The 25,312-nt window shown below is 39.4% G+C and overlaps 1 long non-coding RNA gene across 2 annotated transcripts; it reads left to right on the forward strand.

The window, feature by feature from the left end:
* Positions 1-429: 429 nt before the first annotated feature.
* Positions 430-13,503, forward strand: LOC140002002 (uncharacterized). Of its 2 annotated transcripts, none has more exons than XR_011807844.1 (3): positions 430-880; positions 1,557-1,612; positions 13,390-13,503. It is a non-coding gene; the product is annotated as an uncharacterized lncRNA (long non-coding RNA). The 2 variants fall into 2 exon arrangements; XR_011807845.1 differs by lacking the exon at positions 13,390-13,503 and adding an exon at positions 2,635-7,402.
* Positions 13,504-25,312: the final 11,809 nt, after the last annotated feature.

Raw genomic sequence — 25,312 nt, forward strand, 5'->3', positions numbered from 1 at the left:
ACATAAAATCAAGCCCCAAAAACTCAAGAGTGGAAAACTCCTTGGACTGCTGCCATTTCTGAAAGGAAGAATATGGGTCAGTGTTCATGCTTCAGGATAGATCGGATAGATACTGTGTGTTAGGAGGAAGTATGCTTATAAAGGATTTTCCATAGTTATAAGCAAAGCATAAAAAATAAAGTTATTCTACCCTACAGCAGTATAAATTCAGCTGCTTGAAGAAACTCTAAACCAATGACACTGGTCACGCGAGTTGCCTAGTCATGTTCTGTCTTTCCAAATGATTAAAAAATGCCAAAAAAGGAGAGATTGTCAGGTTATTTAGAGTAAAGTCATTATCTAAGCAATTTTCCCCCCTTGTTCCTGAGGCTCCTTCCTGTCTCAGAGTTAATAATGTTTTTAAATTTTAGAAACTGATTGTGACAGATGGCTCCTATGTGCAGTTGCCTGAGTGCATGGTGAATGTTTGTGCACACTTGTGGCCCAAAAGCTAAGCAAGAAATATGATTTTTGCCTTGTGTACATCACTTGGGTGAGAAACACAAAACCAAGCGAGTGTCAACTGAGCGTTATTTTTATGGCTGTATCATATCACTGGTGGATGAGATTAACAGGGAAGGTGTCAGTACAGGAAACTGAGGGCTATAAATTCTCTGTGCTGCAAAAAGGTTGTGTAAGGAACAGCAAGCCTAGCTGCCTTGCACTGACTCACCAGATGCTTTAAGGTTTCTTCATGGACTTATGAGAGCCTGACAGATCCCTTCCACTTCAAGCTCCACCAGGTGTGCTGTTAAGGAAGACGTCTCTGCCTCTGCCTCTGCTGCCTGACTGCTGCAAACTGCTGCAGGGATTGCAGAGGACTTCGGTCACATCTGGGCAAGTGAGTCAGATTTTGTGACTTGAGCTGGGAAGTAGCTGATGCCCTCAGTCTCTCTGGTTCATCTGTGACAGTGGGTCTTCCTGATTTGAGGATGATGGGGCAAAGAGAGAACTGAAATGTGTTGATTAAAGTGAAAAAGCAGGACCCCTAGCCTTGCCTATAGTCTGTGGTCTTTCAGTGGTTTGGTGGATTCAGTGGTGATTTTCCTAAAATTCAGGACTAAATTTTTGGCTTCTTCAGGTTTTGGAAAATAGCTATTCAGATTTGGAGATCACTTGAAGGAGTTGTGGCTGCTCTCTGAATGTCTCTCCTGTGTTCCCAAGAACCCTTTTTTCCCCTGTAGGATCCACCTCACCAATTAGATTTTAATTGAAATCGGACGCCATTTCCTCCATTAGTACAGTCAAGGGAAGCTTAGCATTAACAAGCAGTCAAATATATTGTGAATTGCAGCTGTATATCTTATAAATATTTGCTTGTATTAATTTTTCTTTATGTATGTATAATTAATATGTAATATACCTTTATTAATGATAGTCAGTACCATAGAATAGCCTGAATTGGTAGGGACCCACAGGAATCATGGAGACTAACTCCTTGGTAATGAATAAGTTTTAGGAGAAAAGATCTGTTCCCAATAATTGTATTATTCTTTTAATCTATCTGTGTAAAACAGGTACCCGAGTCTGGAGAGGTCCCAGAAGATATTTTTTGACCTGACATCATCGCAAGGTATACAGATCTCAATTTTCAAATTATTTACCATGTTTTGCTTATTGAACACAGTTGCTGATATGGTTTACCATGTCAAGTCTTCAGCTTAGTTTATGATATGTCTATTTATGTGATGTTCTTTCAATATTAGTTTAGCAATTCTGGTAATAGTATTATGAAACAGAGAAGAGACAGAAATAGTCCCAGCAAGATCAACAAATCCTACACACATTGGTTTCTGCTTCTCAGTCCAGACCTACCAAATGCATATCGCGCTAATATTAGTCTGGAGCAGGAACCAACACACCTATAGCATATGACAGATCTCTTGTCACTGATAAAACTCATTTCTGCTCGTATGTACTCTTGCTATATCAAAATATTTTTAGGATATTTGTTAGTAATATTTTTCTGAGTGAGATAAACAGATAAAATTATATTTATTGAAAACCATTAAAAATGTCTCTTTCATAAAATAAAAATATCATTTAAAAATAATTTATATATATATATATTTCCAATTACTTTCCTCTGAAGTCTGGGAGAATCAATTTCTACACTAGATTTTCATCTTAAAAATAACTTTTCTGGCTTAACTCTGGCAGAAATATTCTCTAGTGTGAACAAGGCTTCTTCAGGAAGGAAAGGAGTGTTTTTGGAATATGCTTCCTGGAAAAAGCTAATCAATATGAAAGGGAAATGGTCAGCAGCATCTGTGTAACTTTTGAGGAACAAATGAAGTAATTCCTGTGCATGAAATAATTTTCAGAAACAGGAAAGCATGTCATTTTCCTCAGCCACGTGTACAGTATTTCTTACCTCTCCCCTGGGGGAGCTCTTTGGCTTTTGGTTTTTACCTTGGAAGATCTGAGAAGGAAATAAAGATGAGATAGTAAGTTATAATTTAAGGTATGTGCATATGACAACCTTCTTTGTCTGTGTTCTTCAGTTAACTTTACTGATCTTAATCAGTAATGTGTTACGGCCCTGTATTCCCCCAACGTACGTGTAATCCTATAGCTTTGTTTTGTCTTTTCTAGGAACTGTAAGATGGTTAGCCACAACGGATAAGGCAACTGGAAGTTTATTGTACACACAGGCACCTCTGTCATGGTAGCCAAGGTCTCATGCTTGGGATGAGGCCAGAGGAGGTCTCTCGTTGATTCCCACCTGTATGAAGGACACAAGGCTCCACATTTGGTGGGTGGTGGGAGGCATTTATTGCTGCCTAAGGGGTGGGAGCACCTACCTACCTGACCTGGCCAGGGCTGTGACCCTTCACTTCTTGTAAAATGTCCACCGTGGAGAACTGGAAGAAGACAGGGGGATGGAAAAAAGTGAAAGAAAAGGGAGATTCTGAGAGCCCCAGCAGCAGTGATGTCATTTTGGCCATGGCCTCTGGAAAACCTGCCAACCTGGAAAAGAGAACATTATCTCCTTTCCAGCTCTGGCCTGCTCTGTGCTCTCCAGCAAGCCACTTTACCTCCAGATCTTGACTTCTCCCCGCTGCTCTCCTCTTCTGCCTTGTCTGCTTTGATTGCAAACCCTTTAGGAGAGGGATGATTGCTCCCTGCATTTTTGGAAAACCTATCACCATGGTGTCTGTTTTTTTCCTGTTAAATTCCACTGCCACACAATAACAAGAGGTACCCCCAAACCTGGCAAGATATCTATGCTATTAATTGTGCTTCTAAAGGGGAATCATGGTTTTTGATGGACTGTAGACATCTGAAGGGTGTAGCCAGTGGTCTCTTTAAGTGCTTTTGAGTTCTCATCCAAAAAGGCCCAGTAATTAACTTTGCTGTTCCGATTGTGGCTTATTTTTTATCGGCAATACTACGCTTTCATACAGGAACTGACAATTTCCCAAAGACATATTTTTGAAGAAACACCCTAATCATGCAACTCTGGTTTCTATCACACCCTTAAAGGGACCTTTTCTGATCTCAGTCCCACCCTGGCAGACAGGAAGAGTTTATTCTGGCTTTGTAAACTAAAACAGGCAGACCAGGAGAGAGATGAAAACTGCAACTGTTTGTTATATAGAATACAGTTATTTTGGTGTCTTGCCAGTAGTGCTAGAGTACCAACAGATGTTCCACAGGTGATTAGAGCCTACACAGGTAAACACACGGAAACTATGTGGGTTATGATATGGCTGAAATTTCTAGCCTTGGGTTATGTTACAAGAGCCTAGATAAAATCCACCCTCCTGAAAATACCTTGCTTTTGCTATTTTCTTCGGTTGAAAATCATTTCCTGAGGGAGGTACTTAGGTCTTAATGTTGTCTTTGATAGAGGGAGCCAGATTTGCCAGATTTTTTATTTTATTTTATTTTATTTTATTTTTTATAACTCAAGGAAAATATTAAATATGTTTTTTTGTTGTTGTTGTTGTTGTTTTGTTTTTTAGGAAGAGCAATGGTTATAGCTAGAAATAAGTCATTTCTGGCTTCCGGATTTGGAAAGCCAGACATATCGTGCATCATTTTTGTGTGCAATATAGGAACTTTGAGTATAAAAAGGCCAGGTTAAGCCTAGGTAGGGACAATGGCTGGTTTTAGAGGGAAGAGATGTGGAGATGAAGCAGTCCAGGCTGTAAGGCTGGATCACTTCCTAGAGTTAGTGTTTCCCCGCTAGAGTTATTGCCTAGTTGTCTGCTGCAAGCCAGACATACTACAAACAACAGTTGATCAGGGTACTTAACCAAGATTGGCATTTTCACATTTTCTTTTTTCTATTTCATTATATTTATTTCTCGGGTGGCAGACCCTGCTGCAGGATGTGCCACAGCTAATATCACAGAACGGGCATGAGGATGGGGCTTTGCCCCAGGGAGCACTGGGTATATCAAGACCTCCCACTCACCCCCCTCCCTCTGCTGCCCCATGTTTGCTCCAAGGCCTGGAAGGCAGAGGACTTTCAGGACCACAGTTCATTCCAGTGGGAAATGGCAGAAATGTTATGTAGAAAATTGCGTGGAAGGGAATTGCTGAGTTTTACACATTGACTTCAATGGGGTCTTTCATACTGCTGAAAGACCAGAATCTGATCCTATGCTATACTTTCTCTTGGATGTAACCTAAGAGGGAAAGCGGGAGACTGAACATTATATTTTAGGAATCTGGCCCTTAGCCTTTGATTTTATTCCAGAGTGGAAGTAGCAATGTTTGTAGCTCCCACGTTACCAGTATGTATATCATTCATTCTAGACAGCATCATCTTTGTTTAAAGATGCTTTTAGACATAGGATTGAATGTATTGGGTGTGCTGATGTTTGGCCTTGTTTTCTTACCCATATACCTGCAGGTCTTTTACGGCTGTAGTCTTCTGTTGATGCATATGTTTCTGGTCTATAGGCAGTCTTTCACAGCATCGTTAACTGCAGTATGCTCTTTAACAGAGAGCTATGGGAAACACCTGCCTTCTCTAGTTGCCAAGTTTTGTGGTTTTTTTTATACATGGTCTCCATTGTGTTGTGTTTATCTTTCATATATGCATACATACATAAATACATGCATACATATATATGCACACATAAATACATACATGTGTAAAAAGGTTCTGGAAGCTGTCATGAAATAGTAACAATGCATCAGCTAATGCATTTAAATGTCTCTAATTAGTTTCACATATTAACTTGTTGTTTCAATTATATATAATTTTAAATATCATCATGCATTTTAATGAGCAGTGAGAGATTAATGAACAATTAGCATTACTCTTATACAGCATGCACATCAAGTTCTATTTTTAAGTATACTTTTTAAGGAACTTTAAATTATTTTAATTAAGGGTCCAGAGCTTTTACTTCCCTTATGCTGCACCTGTCTCTATATTTTTAAGGGTAAGAGAAGAATTAAACAATGGTAAATGAACATGTTTTTCTGAATCAATAATTATTGTTGTCTTGAAGCACACAAAGCTACTGTGTTAATGTGTAAATAGTCTAGTGTCTACTTGGCGTTGCAGAACTGGAGATAAGGACAGGAAAATGCAAAACAGGGCATGTCAAAACCTGGGCAGGTATAAGCTCTGGTGAACACCTCATAGACTGATAAAAGCTGATTTTGTGAATTGATCTTTAAAATGAAAGCTATGTGAAGATGGAGAAAATAGGTTATATTGGAAAAGATGCTTTTACCACTGGTGTACAAGCTGCCAGTTTTCTAGTCCTAGTGTGAGAAATAGAAAAGCCATGCTTCATAATGTGGAGAGCTGTAGAAGCACCAGCTCTCTTGTTCATTGAAGTTGTTGATGTCCAACAACTCTGTAATGGGAACTTGGGTGATGCTAAAAGGTGCTGCCATGGGAGCATGTGCATAGCCAAAAGTCATACTGCAACTCCCACCTTTGGAAAGAAGAGAAACATAACATTTATTTTTTAAAATGTTATTTCTCTGAGCTGGAGTAGAAAAGTCATCCCAAAGACAGGGGCCAGTGTTGAAGAATGCAAGAATACAAGGCAGGGAGGTATTGTGTAGCACAGAACATTACCAGAGTTTGTAGCAACAACAAAGGAAAATGGCTTCCTGTCTTTTATTATGTATTATGGCTTTCCAAGCTCTGTTGATATTCTCCTGCTAGGACAGGCTGGCGGCCCCCAGAGAGCAGCTCCTCCAGATGACTGTTTGCATTCACTTGTAACACATTTCCCATCCAACCGTTCCGAGATGCTTTCCAGTTTAAATACAGCCCCAAATCAGCCATTTACAAGGAGCTTTTGCAGAACAAATATGCTTTGAGAACAAGCACAAACCTGTAACGTTCCTATCCATCTTGAAAGCATTTCAAATGCCTCAAATTTGGAGGAGAAAAAATAGCATAATCTGAGGCCTCAGAGGTGGAGTAATTTAGGTTTCCAAACATGTCTCTTGCTGTTAAGCACTGGGCATGTTGAGAGGTGGCATGGAAATAGCGTCTCTGAGTTAAAGCTGAGTAGTATCTTGGAAAAGCTAGTGTTGAGGATAAAATATTAATAAAACAGGAGTTTGTCAACCAGCATGTTGTGAACTGTGATTACAAGACTGTTAAAAGCCAGCCGTGAAGGTCCCGCAGAAGCACCCCCTTGGGTAAGGAGAGACAGCTCTCCTAAGAAGCTACAAGCTGTCAACAGGAATAGTTAATGGAAGGGCTTGTGAGGGTGCAGCTTCCTCTCCAGATCAGGTGGTGACATTTCAGAGCCATTTCATCAGGGGAGGGGAGTGAGATGTACAAGGCAATGATCTTAGAGCATTGTGATAGCATTCCCTAAAGGGAGAAGGAAAAATAAATTAGATCAGTGATCTCCTTGAGCAGAGCTGCCAGTTGTTTGTATCTCTGAAGGGAACGTGCAAGTCGAGATGACAATGCTGAAGGAAAGAGGGGAACTCATTTGTCCAGATGTACAAATTTATTACTTTTATTGTAGTAACACTGTGAGTCCCTGTTGCAGGAGATCAGGACTTGACAAATGCTGATTAAACAGTCCCTTTCTGAAGTGTCTGCCATGGCAGAACAGAGCAGATAGCCAGACTTGGAAGTGTTGTTTCCCTTGAGGTGGTGTATTTGAAAGTGTCAGAGCCCTGTTGGCCGCTACTACTGCCCAGGAAGCAGGGTTTGCAAGAAGAGACCTTGATGTTTTCAAAGATACCTTAGGCCTTGAAATACATTTGTAGTCTTGATGAGTGCTGGTGTCCCTCATTACCCTGCAGATGCAATGTCTTACAAATGCAATCCAGCCTTGTGCTTTTTAATGCAGTGTATGCTCCTAATCACTTGAAAATCAGCATTTTTTCCCCCTTTATAATGAGTCTGAGCTCTTTATTTGCATGTAGATGGAGTTTTGCCAGAAAGGATTATGTCAAGTGGTTTCACTCACCAGCGTGAAAACTTGTGAGCTTGTCTTTGCAGGTACAGAAGGGTGGAAATCAGGCAGTTGCAAAAATGTAAGCAATGACTCCATTTGTGTATGTGACTTTTTCCAGGGAACAAACGGGTGTATGTCTTTGAATACGTTACTCAAAATGAGACCAAATTTTCCTAACCCAAATGTTAAAGTCTATCTAAACATATAAACATGGCTTTGTGGGACAACCATGCATTGCTGCATAAAATTTTATGTACAATAATCAGTAATTAATTGGGAAATTGCTGCTGGTGATTTTTGTAAGCTATTCCTGACTTTAAGCTATCTTGATTAGAAAATCATAAAACAGTTTGCATTTAACTTGTGAACTTAGCATCCCTTGACTTCAATGGGCTGCAGACCAGGCCAGAAGTGACTGGACATTCATGTTGTGCCATGATTGAGGTCTTGCCTATTGAGCAATGTCACCTACATTTCCTCACAGCCATAGCCTACAAGCTTGGCTTTGCCTTTTCAGTAGGCTGTTTAGGCTCTGGCACAAGCTGGTGATACTGAGCTGAGTTTGTCTTGGTGCAGGCACAGGTTATTTCTTTGCTTTCCCGTGCTCTCCCACTGACCAAAACAAGTGCGAGCACTACCATCCGCCCCTATTCATGGCAAAGTTCAGAGCCACAGGACAAATATCTTAGAGCTTGCTATCTGCCTTAGGTGATATGGAAATAACAGTAGTGACTGATACTTCCCACAGGTTTCTAGTGTTTGTGTTTTAATGCTGCAGCTTGCAGTGGAGATGATGTGAAGTGTGTAATAGTGTAGCATGTAGCTTGGGGTCATTGCTAAAGGGGAGGGGTGGCATAGCTTTGGAAACTTTCTTCCTCAGCCCTGGTCCCAAGGTGGGGATAAAATCGCCTTTCTGACTTGGGTCATCTCCTTAGCAGCAACATCTGCATTTTCCCTCAGCAAGTTAATATTTTATTCCAGGAAGACTGCAGTGTGTGGCGGGGCTTTTCCTCACTGCAAAGCTTTCAGTGCTGTGCTGAGTTTTGTCATGCCTAATAACTGAGCTGATTCAGCCTTTCAGGAAGATAGCAGTGGTCCAAACCAAGATACTAGTTTAATATCTTCTGACAGAACTAACATTAACACTTCCCCCACCAGCAATGTGTAACCTTCACTTGTCCTTGCCACTGCCAACAGCTTTTCTATTTCATGGGCAACTGCCTCCTCCCTTCTCTATGCCCCAAAACATAGAATCTCCCTGTTCCTTTAACAGGGAAAATAAAGAATTAATTCCTAGTAATACTATGGAGCCAACAAAGATCAGCAACCATGAGAGATGAAGGATGAATTATTTTAGTAAAAAGTTTCTTTGAAGGGATGTTTTTAAAAGAGATTGATGACAATGAGGGAGCTGAAAGAGAAAGATTATCCATTAAGGAAGATCTAGCATGACCCTAAGCAGAAGCTCTTTTTTGAGGGGGAACTAACTGCTTTTTAGCTTTGATTAATTACTTGACACCAGAAATTGGACATTTAACAGCACTGGGTCCGCTCTGGGAATGAACTCACTGGGAATCACTGATGCAAAGCTAACGGTTGAGAGTAATGTCCAGACAAGCCAACTATTTTAGGGTTTTGTATTTTCATGTCTGTGTGCAAAGAGCCAGTGTGGTGTGGTAGTTTATCTGACAACCTCTCAGTCTGAGGCTTTTGTGCTTAGAATGGTACAGCAGCACAAGCTGCAGTATAAGACCAAATTTAGTCATAAGCAGGAAATGTGTTGTTTCCACTTCTGATCATGTACTTGAGTGAGAAGCCTATTCTGGACTTGGTAGATGATGTTTAGGAACATATCTGACATAAAGAGAAAGCAAATGTGAATAACTGTGTTTATCAGCCCAGTTCAGTGCAGAAGTTCACTTACCCGAGTTTTCCATGAAAGAGATCTTCTTCTTTACAGAGAGACAAGTTCTTTGCTAATTTTTCTGAAGAAAGAATAGTTGGAAGCTTCAGGTCTGAATGCAAGCAGGAAAGAAACAGCTTAGAAAATGTTATAAACCTACACATAGCTAAACATGTCCAGTCTAAAAGGCACTTCCTGGGTGAATTACAGGCAGAGAGGACTCTGGCTGTAGTGCACTCTAGATGCTGCATCTAGTGGGGTGGGTTGAGCAGGGAATCCAGCCACCGTTTGCAGCCCTTCTCTCCTCGCTTCCTTTAGCTCTGGCCTGCTCGCAAGCTCTCCCATGTCTTGGTGCCTGTGAGAGAAGTGTGCTACAACTGTGCAGTGTCCAAGCCTTGAAAAAAGAAAAGAAAGAGGAAACCTGTACTCATGGTAAAATGTGGAGACTTTTAAGCTCATTCCTAAAGTTTGAGAGGGAGGGAGTCAGGGATTAGACATGTGGGGGTGTGTTAATGGAGATATTTCTCCACCAGCTTCAGCCAAGATCTCTCAAGGCTCATAAATTTGACTAGTAGGACTTTTGTTTTTGTTGTTCCTGAATGATATGGATCACTAAGTAGCTTTTTCCTTCTTTTATTTATTTTTTATTTTTTATTTTTTTTATTTATTTTTTTTATTAGTTGCAAAGTCTCTCATCTCAGATAAAAAGAAACTGCCAGAATAATGAAACCAAAATTGCCAGGCTTTCATTTCACTGCATATGCTTTAACAAAATTCATGTTATTCTTCATGGGTGTTTTCCTTCCTGAAATAGCAAGATTTCTTTTTCATAAGGTCTTGACAATGTTCTTGTGAAGTGTATTATTTCTGCCAAGTCATTTTACAAACTACAGCAAGATTTCAAGGTCCAAGACAAGGCCAGTCCCCTCTGAGCCGGCGGTCCTGTAGATCCTGCAGTCCACATGTTGTCCAAATGAATGGAAAAGCCCCTCCTGGCTTATTCTGTTGATGAACTGAAACACTCAATAAATGCAGAATGTTGACTGACTAAGCTAAACAGCAGCAAAGAAGAGAATCTGCAGCTTCCTTTTCTTTCAGTAGAGAAATCTGTATTTCCCTCAAGAGCCTTTTTAAAGACCTTCAAACTAAAGCTCATGAGACTGAAGTGCCATCAATTAATCACAAACTGAGTTTCCCGTGCAAGACACACTGCAGCTTTCAGGACTGATGTTTGAAATTCTGGGCTGCTTTCACAGAAGCACCTGTCTGCCGTGTCTTGTGGTTTAATTTTGTCATTTTTTTTCCCCCTGTGTTCTCTAATGATGAATCAACCATCTTTTGAATTATTACTCTGGCATCAGTGTTACTGAAGGGAACATTTGAAAGGGAGGTGGGGTTTGCTGAGAAGAAAGAGCTGTTCTGTTTTTCACAGTTGTAAGAACATATATTCAAAACAGAATCTCCTTTTAAGTTAAAAATCAGTTCCTGTAACAGACTTAGCTACCTGTTTTAGGAAATTACTTTTATGTAAACCTTTTCTTTTTTTTTTTTGAGGAGGAGAATTATTTGAGTTTAGCAAACAGAAGCACCCGTTTGGTTCACATATCTCCTATTTCAAGAAGACTTTGGTGTTTGGGTTTTTATGCCTTTTTCTTTGATACTCTCCTAGCAGGCTTGTTCTTATTTAAAGCATATTTCAGGCTCTACATATATTTTTGTATGCTTTGTGCTTATAGTATGTCTCTTTCTTTAACTAATAAATTATGCATTCTCTCTTGTCTGTACCAATAACTGTTTTCTCCAGGTCAGCATCTCACTGCTTTATGAATGTGCAAAAACTCTGATTAAATAAACAAACACACACAGCATAGTGTGTTTTTACTAGATTAAAATAAAAAGTGAGATGCAATGTAATGTAGTTTTAATCTCTCAATTAACATATAAAATGTAAGAAGTGAGCTATGAATTATTTCTTTATATGATCAGACATATGACATTAGGACAGGAAGGTCATAGCTTCAGACAGAGACACACAGAACAGTGGGAGATTTCCACAGCTCATTTAAAATAAGTTCATAGTTTTCTGGCATCTCTAGACTTCTGGGTATTGTTGCTAAGGAAAAATGAAACTTGAAGACAAGGGAGGTTTGAAATTTGTTGTTGCTTTCTGTGCTTTTTGACTAATTCCAGCTTTCCTGTGTGAGTTTCAGTTTTATTAACAATTTACCTATCACATTGCTGTGCATCACTCCATTGAAGAAGTAATGCTCATGCAGCTGTGCATCTTTATTCAGTGTTGATTTCTGGAAATGTTTTAGGCATTACTTAAATGTTGGTAGCCCCTTCCTGTCCAGTCTGTATATTCAAAGTGTTTTAAGAGCAACGGTTGCTGTTTCTTCACAGGGAGAAGGGGGATCGTGCTGCTGACAGTAAACACCTAACAGCATCCCTTTGCATGGGGAGTTTTCCAGAGGCCCCTATTAGGCCTGTGGTTCACCCTTGTTGGGGAGGCACTGCTGGAGCAGGTCACCAGCCACTGCTCAAGCTGCTGTGTGGTGCTGGGCTGGTGCTAAGCACAGTTAGTTGCAATGATCTTTTAATATGCCAGGAAATGCCTGCCTACCTGTGGGCTCTGTGTATTTGCCTCTTTTCCTCAGCAGTGAAGCTGTGGAAGGAATTTTGGAAGAGAATTTGGGAATAACAGATGTTGGCCAAGGCACTCCAATGGGGCAGAGGAAAAGCTTTTTTCTTTCCTTTTTTTTTTTTTTTTTTTTTTTTCATTTGAAGAACCTCTTGATCATAAGCTCCATACATATATGTGCCATAAAATCAGCAACAGTCCAGTGTTTAGAAAATCAGCTAGCTGGTTGATGTGGAGGTACCTGCTGGGGTGTGGCGGGAGGAAGGCAGAGTGAGAGCAGTCCCATGAAAATGCTGCTCGTACAGGTTTGCATATCATGTGCATAAGAGCTGCCTTATGTAAAAGCAAAGAAAAAAATGCTGTTGGAAAGAAATGCTGCTTTGTGGGCATCTTGCATGCAAATACATCTGCAAGCACATCTGTGCTGGGATACAGACATAGATACAGATCATTAACATCTATTTTCTGAAGGTGATCCAAAGTATCAATCACCTGAATTACTGCAGTAAAACCTGTCTTTTAATGAAACAAAAGTGAGATGTGAAAATAAAGGTAACCTACTTCTTAATGTTTATAGAAGATAAAGGTTTAACCACAAGTCTTTCATCAAATGGAAGACAGTAGGAAAAAAAAGTTTCGAAAATGCCCTTTGGCTGCTCTTTACTGTGTGGTGAAACCTCACAGTATCTCACCTCATATACTATATGGGCCCTGAAGGCAGCTGGAAATGTTTAGAAATATGTCTATTTTGGTACATGGCTGCCTCTCTATCTGTTATATCCAGCAGTGTTTCAGGGAAGGGAGATATTTGCCTAAATGAAAAGCCCAGACCAAAGTGTGAGATGGTAAATGGCGCTCGAGGGTATACAGCAGTCTAAACGGTGCCCTCTGTTAAAAGAATCAGCCACCTGACTGCTCATTAGTTAGCAGTAAATAATGAGGAATAGCTTGAGGCAGGAGCTCAGAAGTGCAGATGTCCCAAAATATTCATCCAGTTTGTGGTGTCATGAGATCTGTAGTGTCGTAAGGTAAAATACACTTAATCCCTCTTCTGAGTGAAGTAAAGCATTTTACAGTCTTTGTGGAGTCTAGTAATTTTCTATAATCTTTTCAGAGAGGATATCAAAAAAGAAAAAGCAAGGTCCATAAGATCAGGCAACGACTGTGTACTTTCCCCCTTCCTTTTCATGTCGCATGCCCAAATGACCCTTAGAAATCTATTTCTTTGCTAAATTTTATGTTGTTTTGTATTTTGGGTGCTATCTATGTCAGAAGATATTTGTTGTAAAGTTTTTATAAGCATTAAAGCATTAAAATAACAATGAAGTTTCAGTCCCGCTGAAACTTGGTCTCCTCAGTGCCTACATTTTCCCTTTTTTCTGTTGGCCATGCTTTGAGTACAGCTCCCAAGTTGTCTGAGGCCACATGAACTGACAATCTGGATGGGAAGATCAGAGTAAAGACAGAAGTCAAGGCTTGTCACCTGTATCTAGCAGAGTACAACACCCTTTGCACTGGTGAGTAGGAGATACTTCTTGTCTGGGTCTGTTTTGGCTTCTCCCCATCTGCTTGACCTTCTGGCACTGCATCACATCTCAGCTTCAGACTCCAGTAGGTTCTGTCCTCTCACCTATCAGGTGTCATCTCCTGTCATGCTCTCACTAGAGCTCACAACAAGACCTGTGTTGGTGTTTCTTTGATGTGCCCAGCCTACTCTCATACCAGACAGCCTGGTTAGGGTGTGCAGCCAGGTGTCTCTGCACAGGAGGATACTCCAGGCAGACTCTGATGACATGGTTGTTACATGATTTTCAGAGTCATTCACTAGTGTAATCACTGCCTGTGGGTGTGCTGGTTGAGGTCCCTGTCTTTTCTTCTATGCCCCACTCACAGTGGGTTTCTTACCTCCTCCTTGCAGTAATTTGCCTCTAGTAGTGGCCTATTACTGGGCTTTGCATGTTCATTGACTTAACTCAGGACACCAACCTGAACCCAGCTCTCTTCCTGCCTTCTTACCTTTCAGCACTGTGTCAAATGCTGTTTGCTGAGAACTTTGAACATTTTTTTCTCTGATGTGAAACATCAAACAGGCATTACCTGGCAGCTACCTAAGCCCCCTAATCAGGCGAAAGCATGCAGAAAGGAGGACAGATGCCACTGCTGAGGGTGGTCTGCCAGGAAGGGGTAAATCCATCTGCATTCTCCTTGGTGTCCTATGGACATACATATATGTGCCACAAAATTAGCAACAGTCCAGTGTTTAGAAAATCAGTTAGCTGGTTGATGTGGAAGTACCTGCTGGGGTGTGAAGGACACCAAGGAGGTGTCCTTCACTCTTGGCTCTTCACTCTTGGCCTCTTCTCTCCTGCTGATGCTGTCTTGGGTCCTGCATGTGCTCAAGAGATGCTGTCTGCATGGAGGTCCAAGCTCAAAAGTAGAGGGGATTGCCATTAAATTGTCTCTGAACAGCACCAGACCAGAGAAGAGTGCCACGTGGCTGCTCTGTGGATTTTATTCTGTGAGACAATTGATCTAGCATGTTTTATGGCCATTAAGTTTTCATATTCTCTATTTCTCTCTGTGTCATGAATTCACACATAGCAAATTTTAAAAAGAAAAAGCAAGTGGAAAGAGAAGCGGGAAATCCAACCTCAATAAACTCTCCATAAAATCCACAAATTAAGGGCAAGTACATCATGAAAGCATATTAGTCAGAGAGCTATAAATTCCAGCAAATTGATTGTCAAATATAATCAAAAACATACTATAATATATAATAAGTTGAAATAAATACCACAAACCAACCTCAGGCTGTAAATGTTTAAGATTAGTCTTTCATGCCACATATACCTGAGGTACAAATACAGAAAGAAGGAAGGCTTAAAGTGAAAAAAAAAAAAAAAAAAGAAAAAGAAAAGAAAAGAAAAAGGAAGGAAAAAGCTTTGTGTCTTAAAAATGGGGATTGAAATTAAAATGTGGTCCTTTGAGTTACATCCAGAAATTGACTATGAGCCACTGAATGGCCTTAAAGATTTTCATGACATAGATGTGTTTTCATGCACTGTTTGATAGTGACCAACTACCCATCTTAAACTGATCCCACGGGAAAGCTTTGAGTGGTAGTCCTCAAAGAATATGTCCCGATCGCTGCCTGGAGAGGTGAGAAATGCTGTGATGGGAGGTTTGCCTTGAGTAACTGATATGACAATGCCATGACTTGACTGCAGCATGGCTGTGGCTGTGTCCCAGCTCTGAGTGTCCCTTTCCACCCACAGTGAGCTGCACACTGCCTGGAGCACCTCAGTTAAGGATGACTGTCTTCATGACAGGAGACCTCCTGGAGCTAGCTTACAGTTTGCTGCATTCACCAGAACCTGCTGAACACTGCTGGGCTGAAGAATTTCAAATCGCTTGTCAAATTGCTGTGTGCTTTCTTTTAAAACAAAACACTTATTTTAGCCTTCAAAGTTAACATATGGACCTACTAGCCCAAAGCTAGCAAGAGCCTGTATTTAATCAAATAGTGTGCAATTGTTTCTATTTGTAATCCAAAAAGATCTGACCAGGATTCCCAGTGCTTAGGCTAGAAGCCAGTTTCTTCTTTATTTAGTATATATTCAGTACCAGTTGCCTAGGGTGCCTTCCTGTCTGCATTATTAATGTGATATAGGCCTATGGTTTCCAGTATCATATACATGGAATTTCTTTTCTCAGATCCTGAGCAATCTGAATATAATCCTCCAGTGGGAAAGCTGTTTAAAAGCCATGGCACCAGGCCTTCTATTTGAAACCTTTTTGCTTAAAACGAGGAATGTGTGATGTCAGAGCCTCCCGCACTGCCTCTGAGCCAGGGCGTCTGCGTTATTAAGGACACTTTGGCTTAGCCAGAAGTTAATTATGTCAAATGGGAGAGGCAGTGGGTGAAATCATACTGGCAAACCAATGTGGATGGGTAGCAGTCGATAGTGCAAACCCAGGAATGCCAGCCCTGGTCCCACGTGGAGGTCTCCCAGCCAGCCTACCCGAAGCCACGTGGCTGCTGGTTGTGTTGGAGCTGGCAGTGCCATGCTGGCCAACAAGCAGAAATCTGCTCTCTTCTGCAACACTACCTGAGCTGACCATAGGCACTGACTGCATGCACAATGTTTCCCAGCAATTGCCTGAAAATGTTAGGCAGTTTTCATTCTCGTGGAGCCTGTGTTGCACGATGTTTCCTCCTGTCAGCATCTTTTGACAAAGCCCTTCAGGTGAAGATAGACTTGAGGAGCGTCCTGAAGCTGCCCGAAACCTGATACTTCCTTCCTGGCAGGATTAGAGTCACACTGTCAATAGCATGTCAGTGCAAAATGGAGCGGTGCTGTTTACAAAATTAACAAATGGACTTCAAGTTAAACATGGGGCAATTTGTGAGACAGCTTTTCTTTTTTCTTTTTTTTTTTTTCTCCCAAGCACTGACCAGTCTCCTGAGATTACTTACAGGTGAATGTTCTGATATTCTTTCTGGACTGACTTATTCTAATATCGTGTCACTTTTAAATTATTTTTTTTGAGAAAATATGCTTGCAACTCCATCCTGTTATCGGCCTTAGAGTGTTCTTATGTTAACCTTTTTCCAAGGCTGCATTCACCGTTCCTAAATCACATGTACGGTTTTACTGCCTACAAACCAGTCATTCCAGTGGGGAATACGAGGTTGTACTCTGTATAAGGTATGTGCCATGTTGTAAGAGGCCCTCCGCTTGTATATAGAAGGACCACCACCACTAAGACTAAATGCCACAGGATTGTTTTTATTTTATCTGCAAAGATGTCCGTGCTGAATGGATTTCGAGCAGTGGGCATGCCAACAGGAAGAGCAGTACAACATGTTCCTAAAGCCTCACAGAACTGGGATTTACAAAATTAAATCCCATGAAAAGGAGAAGGAGGAACTGATGCCCAGGAAAGGTGCAAAACAGAATGTGGCTTCCTACAGTGTGGTGCCTGTGTGATTCCCTTTGCTTGCCCTCAATCCCCCTCCAGCTGCAGCATCACTGAATGTTCTCAGTGTTCACACCAAGATGCTCAAGTCTTGGGGTTCCTGCAGGTGTACAGAGCCCTTTAGGCACAAGCCTTGGCAGGAGCAGGTCCCCTCTGCTTATCATTGCTGTGAGCAGTTTGGGATAAAGCACAAAAACTACATGATGTTTTTAACAGACACAGTTGAAAGTACATGACTTGTTTCAACAGATAGAAAGTACAAAGCTGGAGTAGAGGGCAGTGAAGTATCCAGAACTGAAATGCCTATTGCTACTTCTCACCAAGCTAACAGAACTTCTTAAAACGGGATCAAAAATTCTGTATGGCAGTTATTTTGAAAAAATAAAAATAAAAAGTTTTGCTGCCAAGGTTTTATGAGGAAGAAACTACATTAATGCATTATATTTGGTTCTACAATGTTTATGACTTCTTTCCTTTTAGTCTGCTCTATTAAATTCAAAAAGCTGATCTATCAGCATGTAATGGTTCTTCAAAACACCGTGTAGTGTCTAGAAAACTTAACTGTCAGACATGCTTGTCATGTACACATATTTTGTTATTAAATGTGTTCGGGCATGAGTTTTGGCAGGATTTCTTCACAACTATCCTGAACTTTTCTTGACACCTTTTATGGCACGTAATACATCTGCAACTCAGGGCTTGGTAAGCCCTTAACTCTTTAATTATAAGCCTAGAAACTCCTTTCCTAATTATTGTCCTATATGCAACATGATCTAATTCTCATGCCAAAGCCCAGAAATTCATGCTGCAGGTGCTTCGCTTTGTTTGGCTGCCTTTCGATAATTTTGCTTTTCATGGTGCCAGGAGTGTAGTCTGTGCTTTGCATTCTTGTGTCAGTACAATCCTGGAGTGGTTTGCAGTTGCTTGCTGGCTGACATGACTGATATTAAGCATTTGTCACTTTTTGTTGCATCTTTTCCTCCGGCTAAGGATGGTGCTTAGCTTTTGCACAGTGTGTGCTTCTTGGACCGTGTTTAACCAGATTTTCTCCTGCAAAGGGCTGGGGTTTGCTATTGCTGTTTGTGTAACATCAAGTGATGCCAGAAACCTTTTCTTTTAAAGTTAATGGGACTTCTATAAGTACTGTAGCAAATAAAAGTACAAGAATTATATAGCTGACGTGTCTAATGTTACATAAATCCCATTTTCCCCTGTGGGTAAGTTGAACTGGAAATTGGCTCAGCGTCTTGCCAAAGGCCACAGAAGATATCAGTGCTAGAGAATGAGGGGACCCTGTAAATCCCGACTCCATAGCCTCCGTGTGATCACTTTGAAAACTTAATTTCCTTCTATTGACCAATTTTAGAGAATAATGAAACAGGGAATTTTGCTCTCTTCCTTATGACCTGAGGGAGGATGTGGGGAAAAAGTTTGTCTGATGATTTAATTAATTTAATAAAAGAGGCATTACCTACAAAGTTGTTTCTGTGAATTTTCTACAACAATCATAAATCATGAATGCATTTTATTAAAAATTAAGTTAACAAGTAAAAGTACAAGAATTACAAAAATCTAGAAGACACTTCCACCTTTGTAAAACATTAGGAAGTCCTATCTACTCATGCTATATTTATATGCCTTTATACACATGCACAATTTTGTATAAACATAAGCATATATAAACAAGGCAATTTTGCTTTCTTAAACCCTAAACTAATATCAAGTACTTCACTACTATATATATTTCTATTCAGTAGAAATATATTTTCTATTTCATGGGAAAATAAATAAATAAATAAATAAACTTCTTATTCTTCCTTAAACTTGGAGTTGCTAGCACAACCCCATCAGCCAACAGCATCCTTTTGTAGCCTTTCAGAGCACATACAAATGGTGCAAGGTGTTAAGAGATGCAGGCCATGAGGCCAAGAAGTTTAATGATGGATTTATTATTGAAAAGTGTGTGCACTTTTCTGAAATACTCGTTGAACTTCAAGCTCCTCTTAAACTTGCTGTTTAAAGAACAGAGTTCAATACTGAAATAATCCATACAATCTCCAAAGAACCTGAAGGAGTCTTCCTGGATGACAAATTGTGGAAAATTTCCGAATCAAGTTGTAAAAGTTTATTTCTGTGTAAATAACAAGTATCTAAACAGTATAGCTGTTCTCTAGGTTCATACACTGGAAGAAAGAGAGCTTAAACTTCATCAGAATTCCAGACCCAAACAAATTCAAACTTTTGGATTAGTTCATGCTTGGATTTGAATTTAATAATTTGGACTGATGTCTATAGACATGCTGTTTTTGCAATAGAAGCTTGTTTATGGCTGTATTTTTCCAGCCTTTAGTGCTGATAATATTTGATAAAGCATTCTGAAGTTAAAGATCAGCACCACCTGGAATCTTGTTTAAAAAATGGAAAGTATTTTTCTACCTCTTCCCATGCAGCTGAGTTATTACTTTAGTTTGATGTCTTTGTGTTAAATGGCATTGCTTCAAACTCTGTGCATGTCAAACAGAAGAAAGCTGGGAGAGTTTGAAAGGTTATCGTCATTTCTCTTGGAATTCCTGTGTACTGAAACCCTTTGGAGATGGCTGCCTACTGCAAATCATTGTTTGACAGCTTCACTCAACTTCGAGACTCGTCAACTCATAGGGCATTCTGACAGCTCTCAGGCAATAAAGTAAACAAGGGATTTGGAGCGTCAGAGAAGGAATGCTTAAAATCATTCCTAATATTTCTCCTATTCATAACATGTCACCAAGCCAGTGAAATTATGAAGGCAGCAAGTCTCAGCTTCTTATGCATCCCAGGTGGTGTTCTCAGGGTGAGCGAAAGCTTGGGGGATCCCTGGCAACTGGCTTCCATGAGATATCGTCCAGATTCCTTCCACCGATAGTACTACTGGTAATAATAATGTTCTGATGCATGGGTTTCCAGGTACTTTCTATATTAGTTTCACTTAAAAGGTGATTCAGTATTTGTGGAAACAAAAACTTAATACTTGTAAGTAGTAGGTAAGAACAAACATGAATACATTATGGGTTTTCTTTGTAATAATGTTGTTATGAGATCCTTCTCTCACAGAGGCCGGAAACCTGCAGACACTTTGATTACACAAATACTCATATGCAGAAACCCAGTGAGAGTTGATCACTGCATGAATCCAACCACTTCAGTACCTGTTATGGACTCACAACATATCTGCACATGAACTAATAGGTATGATTTCTGAAGCAGTAATTTTATAAGGCCCTGCCTTTGTGGGAATTAGATGAGATAGCTTAAAAAGTCTTGTATTGACAGGATACTGAACCCAAATTCTGATAATCTGGCTATGTTCATGGTTCTCCAGTTGAATGCTCAAAATGATTAGTAGTTTTGAAGAACTTAAGTGCTTTGTTGTTGATGTTTGTTTACTATCATTATTGTTTGTTTGTTTGTATTTAAATCATCCTATGTGTGGTTCTGAATTCCTGTCAGGGAACTATTTGTTAGTGTGTGTAACATAAGTTTTTCTAGGTGTGTGTAACACATAAGTTTTGCAGTTAAGAACATCTCAAAACAAAATATAGAAAATCTTTGCTAATTCTTAGATTACCGTGACTGTTCCTTGCACATCTATTTTGAGAATTCCTGCTGCTAGCACACCTAGAGCTGACCCCTTTGTTAACTGTGTGGCATGTGCATGACAATAAATTACCTGTTGTCATTATTGAAAATGACTAATGGCCTGTTACCCATTTAGGACGTTATTTAAAAGTCATTTTTCTAAAAGAACTATATTCCCTCTTGTGGTAATGCATTTTCTTTTTTTTTTTTTCTTTTCTTTTCTTTTCTTTTTTTTTTTTTTTTTAATTTTATTTTAAATAACTCCATTAACTGTTGCTATTCTGTGCTGTTACAGAAGCTTTGAAACTGAGGTTTTCTAATTACAACAGTTGCTGTACAGCAAATTCTAGCAAAATTGGCTTTTGATTCTTTTTCTAATAAGGACACCTAACTGGACACCCATCTCTCATAAATGTCTGTAGCTGTGTTTTTAAAGAATCTAGCCTAATACAGACAAGATGTAATGTTTATGGAGAATGGTAAAGATCTTCATTTACTGTGGTATTACAATTCCATTAATTCCCATTTTAAACTGAGCCCTGAACAAATGCACTTCAGCAGCCACTTGTGCTTGCTAAAAGATTAAAGGCTCTGAACCACGTGAAGAAAGGAAAGCTTTATAGATTGCTAGCTAATGGCTGTTTTCCTTGCTGTTGGATTCAGTGAATTGAATTGTAATGGACTGGATTGACTCCACATATGGAAATTACAAAGAACAGGATCATTTTTTAACAGATGAAAATTTCCATCATTCTACAATTCAGCTATATGCTTCAAAATGCTGGACTGTAAGAGTATATTTGAAACTCTGATGGGTCTTTTTAAGCATAATATTGCTTGCTTATGTATCTGCTCTGTACTTTCTATTAGCAGTTTACTAGTTTCTAAAAATGTAGTTGATTTGACATCACATGTATGTTCCATCATATAAAAGCAACTTACATTGCCCCATGGGAGTGTGGAATGCTTGGGTTCTCCAGCACACAATACACGGGAACACTCAGTCAAGGGCCTACATTAATTTCATTGTGACTAATGTGCAAGTAAAAATTGACTAGAGGAGTAAAACTGCAGGCGGGTGTTCTGCAATATTCTTGGGGCTTATCCAGTCTAAGCTGTGTTCTCAGTTTTACCTCTCCCACTGATTCTGCCATGACAAACTCAGACACGTCATAGCCACTCAGACAAACAGGCAGAAGGGCAAAGAAAGTTTCCCTGGCTAAAACTGCTATTACTGCACAAAGCTAGACAGAGAGTGATGGGAGTTAATCACTGAAACACGAACAGACAGGACTAGCTTGTCATAATAAGAAGCTATCAAATCACAGGTCTGTTAAACTCTTCAATGTTTTATCATGAGCAGCTGTCAAACTCTTATAATTTCATGACTAATACATTACAGAGAGATTTCTTCCTTTATTCTGCTGCCCGTGGCATTTTTTTTCAAACTGGAAGTAGAATTGGTAATATTTATTTAAAGTGAGCTATGACTGTGTGTGTCTGTATCTAAATGTGGAAAAAAGCACGGAGAGGAGGAAATAATTCTGGGCAGGGGAGGGGACTGCTTCATATGTCCTTCCCTTCATTGTACCCTTTGGCTGGTGAAGTAGGGCTAAAAGCACAATTAAAGACTTGTGCTAAGATAGATAAACATAACCCATCACCTGTGGTGTCTGTCCCCACAGTAATATATGTGAATAGTGCCACTAGAAAAACCTTCAACATTGCCTGTTGTTTCTCATGGAAAAAGGATAAAAAATGTTTATCACTGTTATGCATATATGGGCAAATTTGGGGATGAAAGAGATCATTTAATAATTGTGAAGTCTCTCTCAGTGTTTTCACATGAAGGCAAAAGTATGCATTGTATGTTTTTTCATGGAACGGCTAAGGCTGCTGATGTGGTGTTACAAAGTCATGGAGCACACGAACCAAGTGAGGTGAAATGGTACGGCATGAAATTCCTTATAACTGTGGCCATAGAGAAACTTCCAGGCTTTCCCTGAGAGGCGCCTAGTGTCCCACAGTCGAGAAGCAATAAATGTGGTTGTGTGGAAAATCTCTTCCTTTTATGTTTGTGTGCTTTACTTGAACTGAAATGAATGTCTTTGAAAAGCAGTGCTAAACAACAGGTATTAGAGGCTGTCATAACCACTGGGACAGGATTCCCATCTTTAGGAGGTATCTCAAATCAGCCTGTGGTTGTAAGGGCTTTTTGTACTTGTGGTTCTAAGGATTTGCTTGCTTAAGACTCTATGTATTTGCTTTAAGTTTTTTTGTTTGTTTGTTTGTTTTTGTTTGTGTGGTGTGTTTTTTTTTTTTTTAATGAAATAATAATAATTTTTAAAAACCTTTGAAGAAAAGTAAACTACTGCCAAAGACTTTATTTTTTGGAGTTTCTAAAATGGTTTCTGAGGAGGACTCCTTTGTGACAATATAATTAAGCAATAAAACATGACAGCTAGTCATTTCAGGGTTATAATTATATGCCTAAGGTGGCATCACAGGCTAGAGGCTGAAGGGCGAGTGGCTTTAATCACCCATTAAGTGCAATAATCCCTTTGATATGCACTGTCTGGAGAGACTTATCAAAAAGGAATTTAGGAACAATATTAAGAGGAGCAGACAAACTGGTGAATGCACTAGGCGTGAATGTCAACATGGTTATAGCATCACTGACAGACATTCAAAAACTCTATTTGTGTCAAGTTTCCATCATTGAAGAATCCCTGAAGGAATGATTTTTTAATAAGAAGAAAAATCTTGGGGAAAAAAAATTAATCATTGCTTATTATTTCCATTAATATTTGCCTTATATTCTTTGAGCATAGGTCATACAGACTTTTAAGTAGATCAGCTTATCTATGGTTATAGGTAGGTAAAAATTTAAATGGCAAATGATGATATGGTGATGCTGTTGCATGCAACTCCACAGCAGGACAGTCCTGCGGGAAAAGTCATTATTTGGAGATCTGCAAACTTAGCTCACTGAGGTGCCTTTACCTGGTGCTCTGCTCTCAAGGGAATCAGTTCTTCTAAAAGAGAGTACCTTCATATTAAATATGAAGTTTGATGGTGTGGTCTCCACATTTGTATCAGCTAGCAGAGCTGGAAATTGTACTATCGATTTTGACGGCAATACAGAGATAGATGTCAGATTGCTGAGCTACTTAATTGACCTGGTAAAATATTTTGATTGGTATTAAAGGCAGGGCAAAAAACATGGGTAATTTCATATGAAATGGGATATGAAAAAATATATTTTTTTTCATAAAACATCGTTGTGAACATTTTTAAATGCTTAGGTTTGTGTTAATATGTCACTAAGCGGAGAGATCGAGTGCCAACATAAATGTTGGTACCTTGTTCTTTGTATTTACGTGCTTGAAAATATTAGCTTTTCTTTTGCTTCCTTTATGTACGTTTATACACTAAAATAATGATAAAAATGTAAATAGATGAAAATATTTGCTATGACTCAAAATATAATTGCTCTATAGAAAAGAATATTTTGCTGAATTGGTGCTTGTTTGAATTCAGGTGACATTTGTGTATTTTGTGCTGTATACAAAAGAGATTTGCCCTTAATTTGAAGCTTGCTTTAGCTGTGTAATTACCATGCTCCAATTTCCATTTGGACAATCAAGGTTCTTCTGTCAGTCTGCTTAAGTACACATGGGCTGAACAATGAAAAATTTTCCTGTTGTGGGTGCACAGGGGGCTTGTGGGTTTTGTTAAAGAAGAGGGATAAAAATTACAAGCCTGAAAATGAAAATTGATGAGAGATGGACATTGTTTTGCCTTTCAGGAAAAATTATGGAAGTGTAGTGTAGCACGGATATTGTTGCTGGTTCCCTTCAAAGGAAAAAAAAAATCTTACTGCTGAACAGAATATGTGTTCTTTGAACAATATTTGAAAGATTAGACTTAAAAATTCTACAAAATTTCCTCCAAATAAAGGGTTAAAAAGAAATCTGCTAAAGTTTCCCTAGGGACAGGATAGTCCAGTTTTGAAAAAAGTCATTGTTATTGTAGTAATAGGATATGCCTTAAGCTTGTTCTTAAGTCTTATTTTCTTTATTGCAGGTTGAGATAGTTTTTCTTCATTGCGTTCCATGCAGTTGTTCTGGAAAGGAATGGCAAAGCTCTGCAAGGCTTCACGATGAAAAAAACCTCTTCCTGTAAAGGCAAGACCCTGCCAAAATAAATAGGGACTGCAGCAAATGGTACAGATGGTCACTGCTTTTGAGTGTACGTGTATTTCTTTCATATAACATGAATATACATGCACAGTGCATGTGTGCATGCATTTACATGAATTTGTATACATACTGATATTTTCAAAAACATAATTTCTAGAGACTGCATAATCAATGTAAGCATTCCTGGAAACCGTGCTCTTAGCACAGCCCATCCACAATTTTTTATTGTAGGATCTAGAGATGAAGATTAACGTGCTGGGATACAAAAGCTAATTTCTTAATAATGATAGAGTAATTGAAAGCAATGCAAGCTATTGATGCCTGAAGCAGCCAGATGAAAATGGCATGGTCTAGTGATTAGAAGGTTTTAATAGGAAATAATACTTTTCTTGTCACCAGGCTGCATTGGCAGAATGAGTGCAGCAGCTGGAACACATATGCAGAGTGTTTACTGGAGCAACTCTTACACTTTCAGACAGAAGGAAATCCTGTGCAGGATTGGAAAGTGCAGAGAGCTGTCACCAGGGAA

The sequence above is a fragment of the Anas platyrhynchos genome, chromosome 3, assembly GCF_047663525.1.
Source record: "Anas platyrhynchos isolate ZD024472 breed Pekin duck chromosome 3, IASCAAS_PekinDuck_T2T, whole genome shotgun sequence".
NCBI classification, from domain to species: Eukaryota; Metazoa; Chordata; class Aves; order Anseriformes; family Anatidae; genus Anas; species Anas platyrhynchos.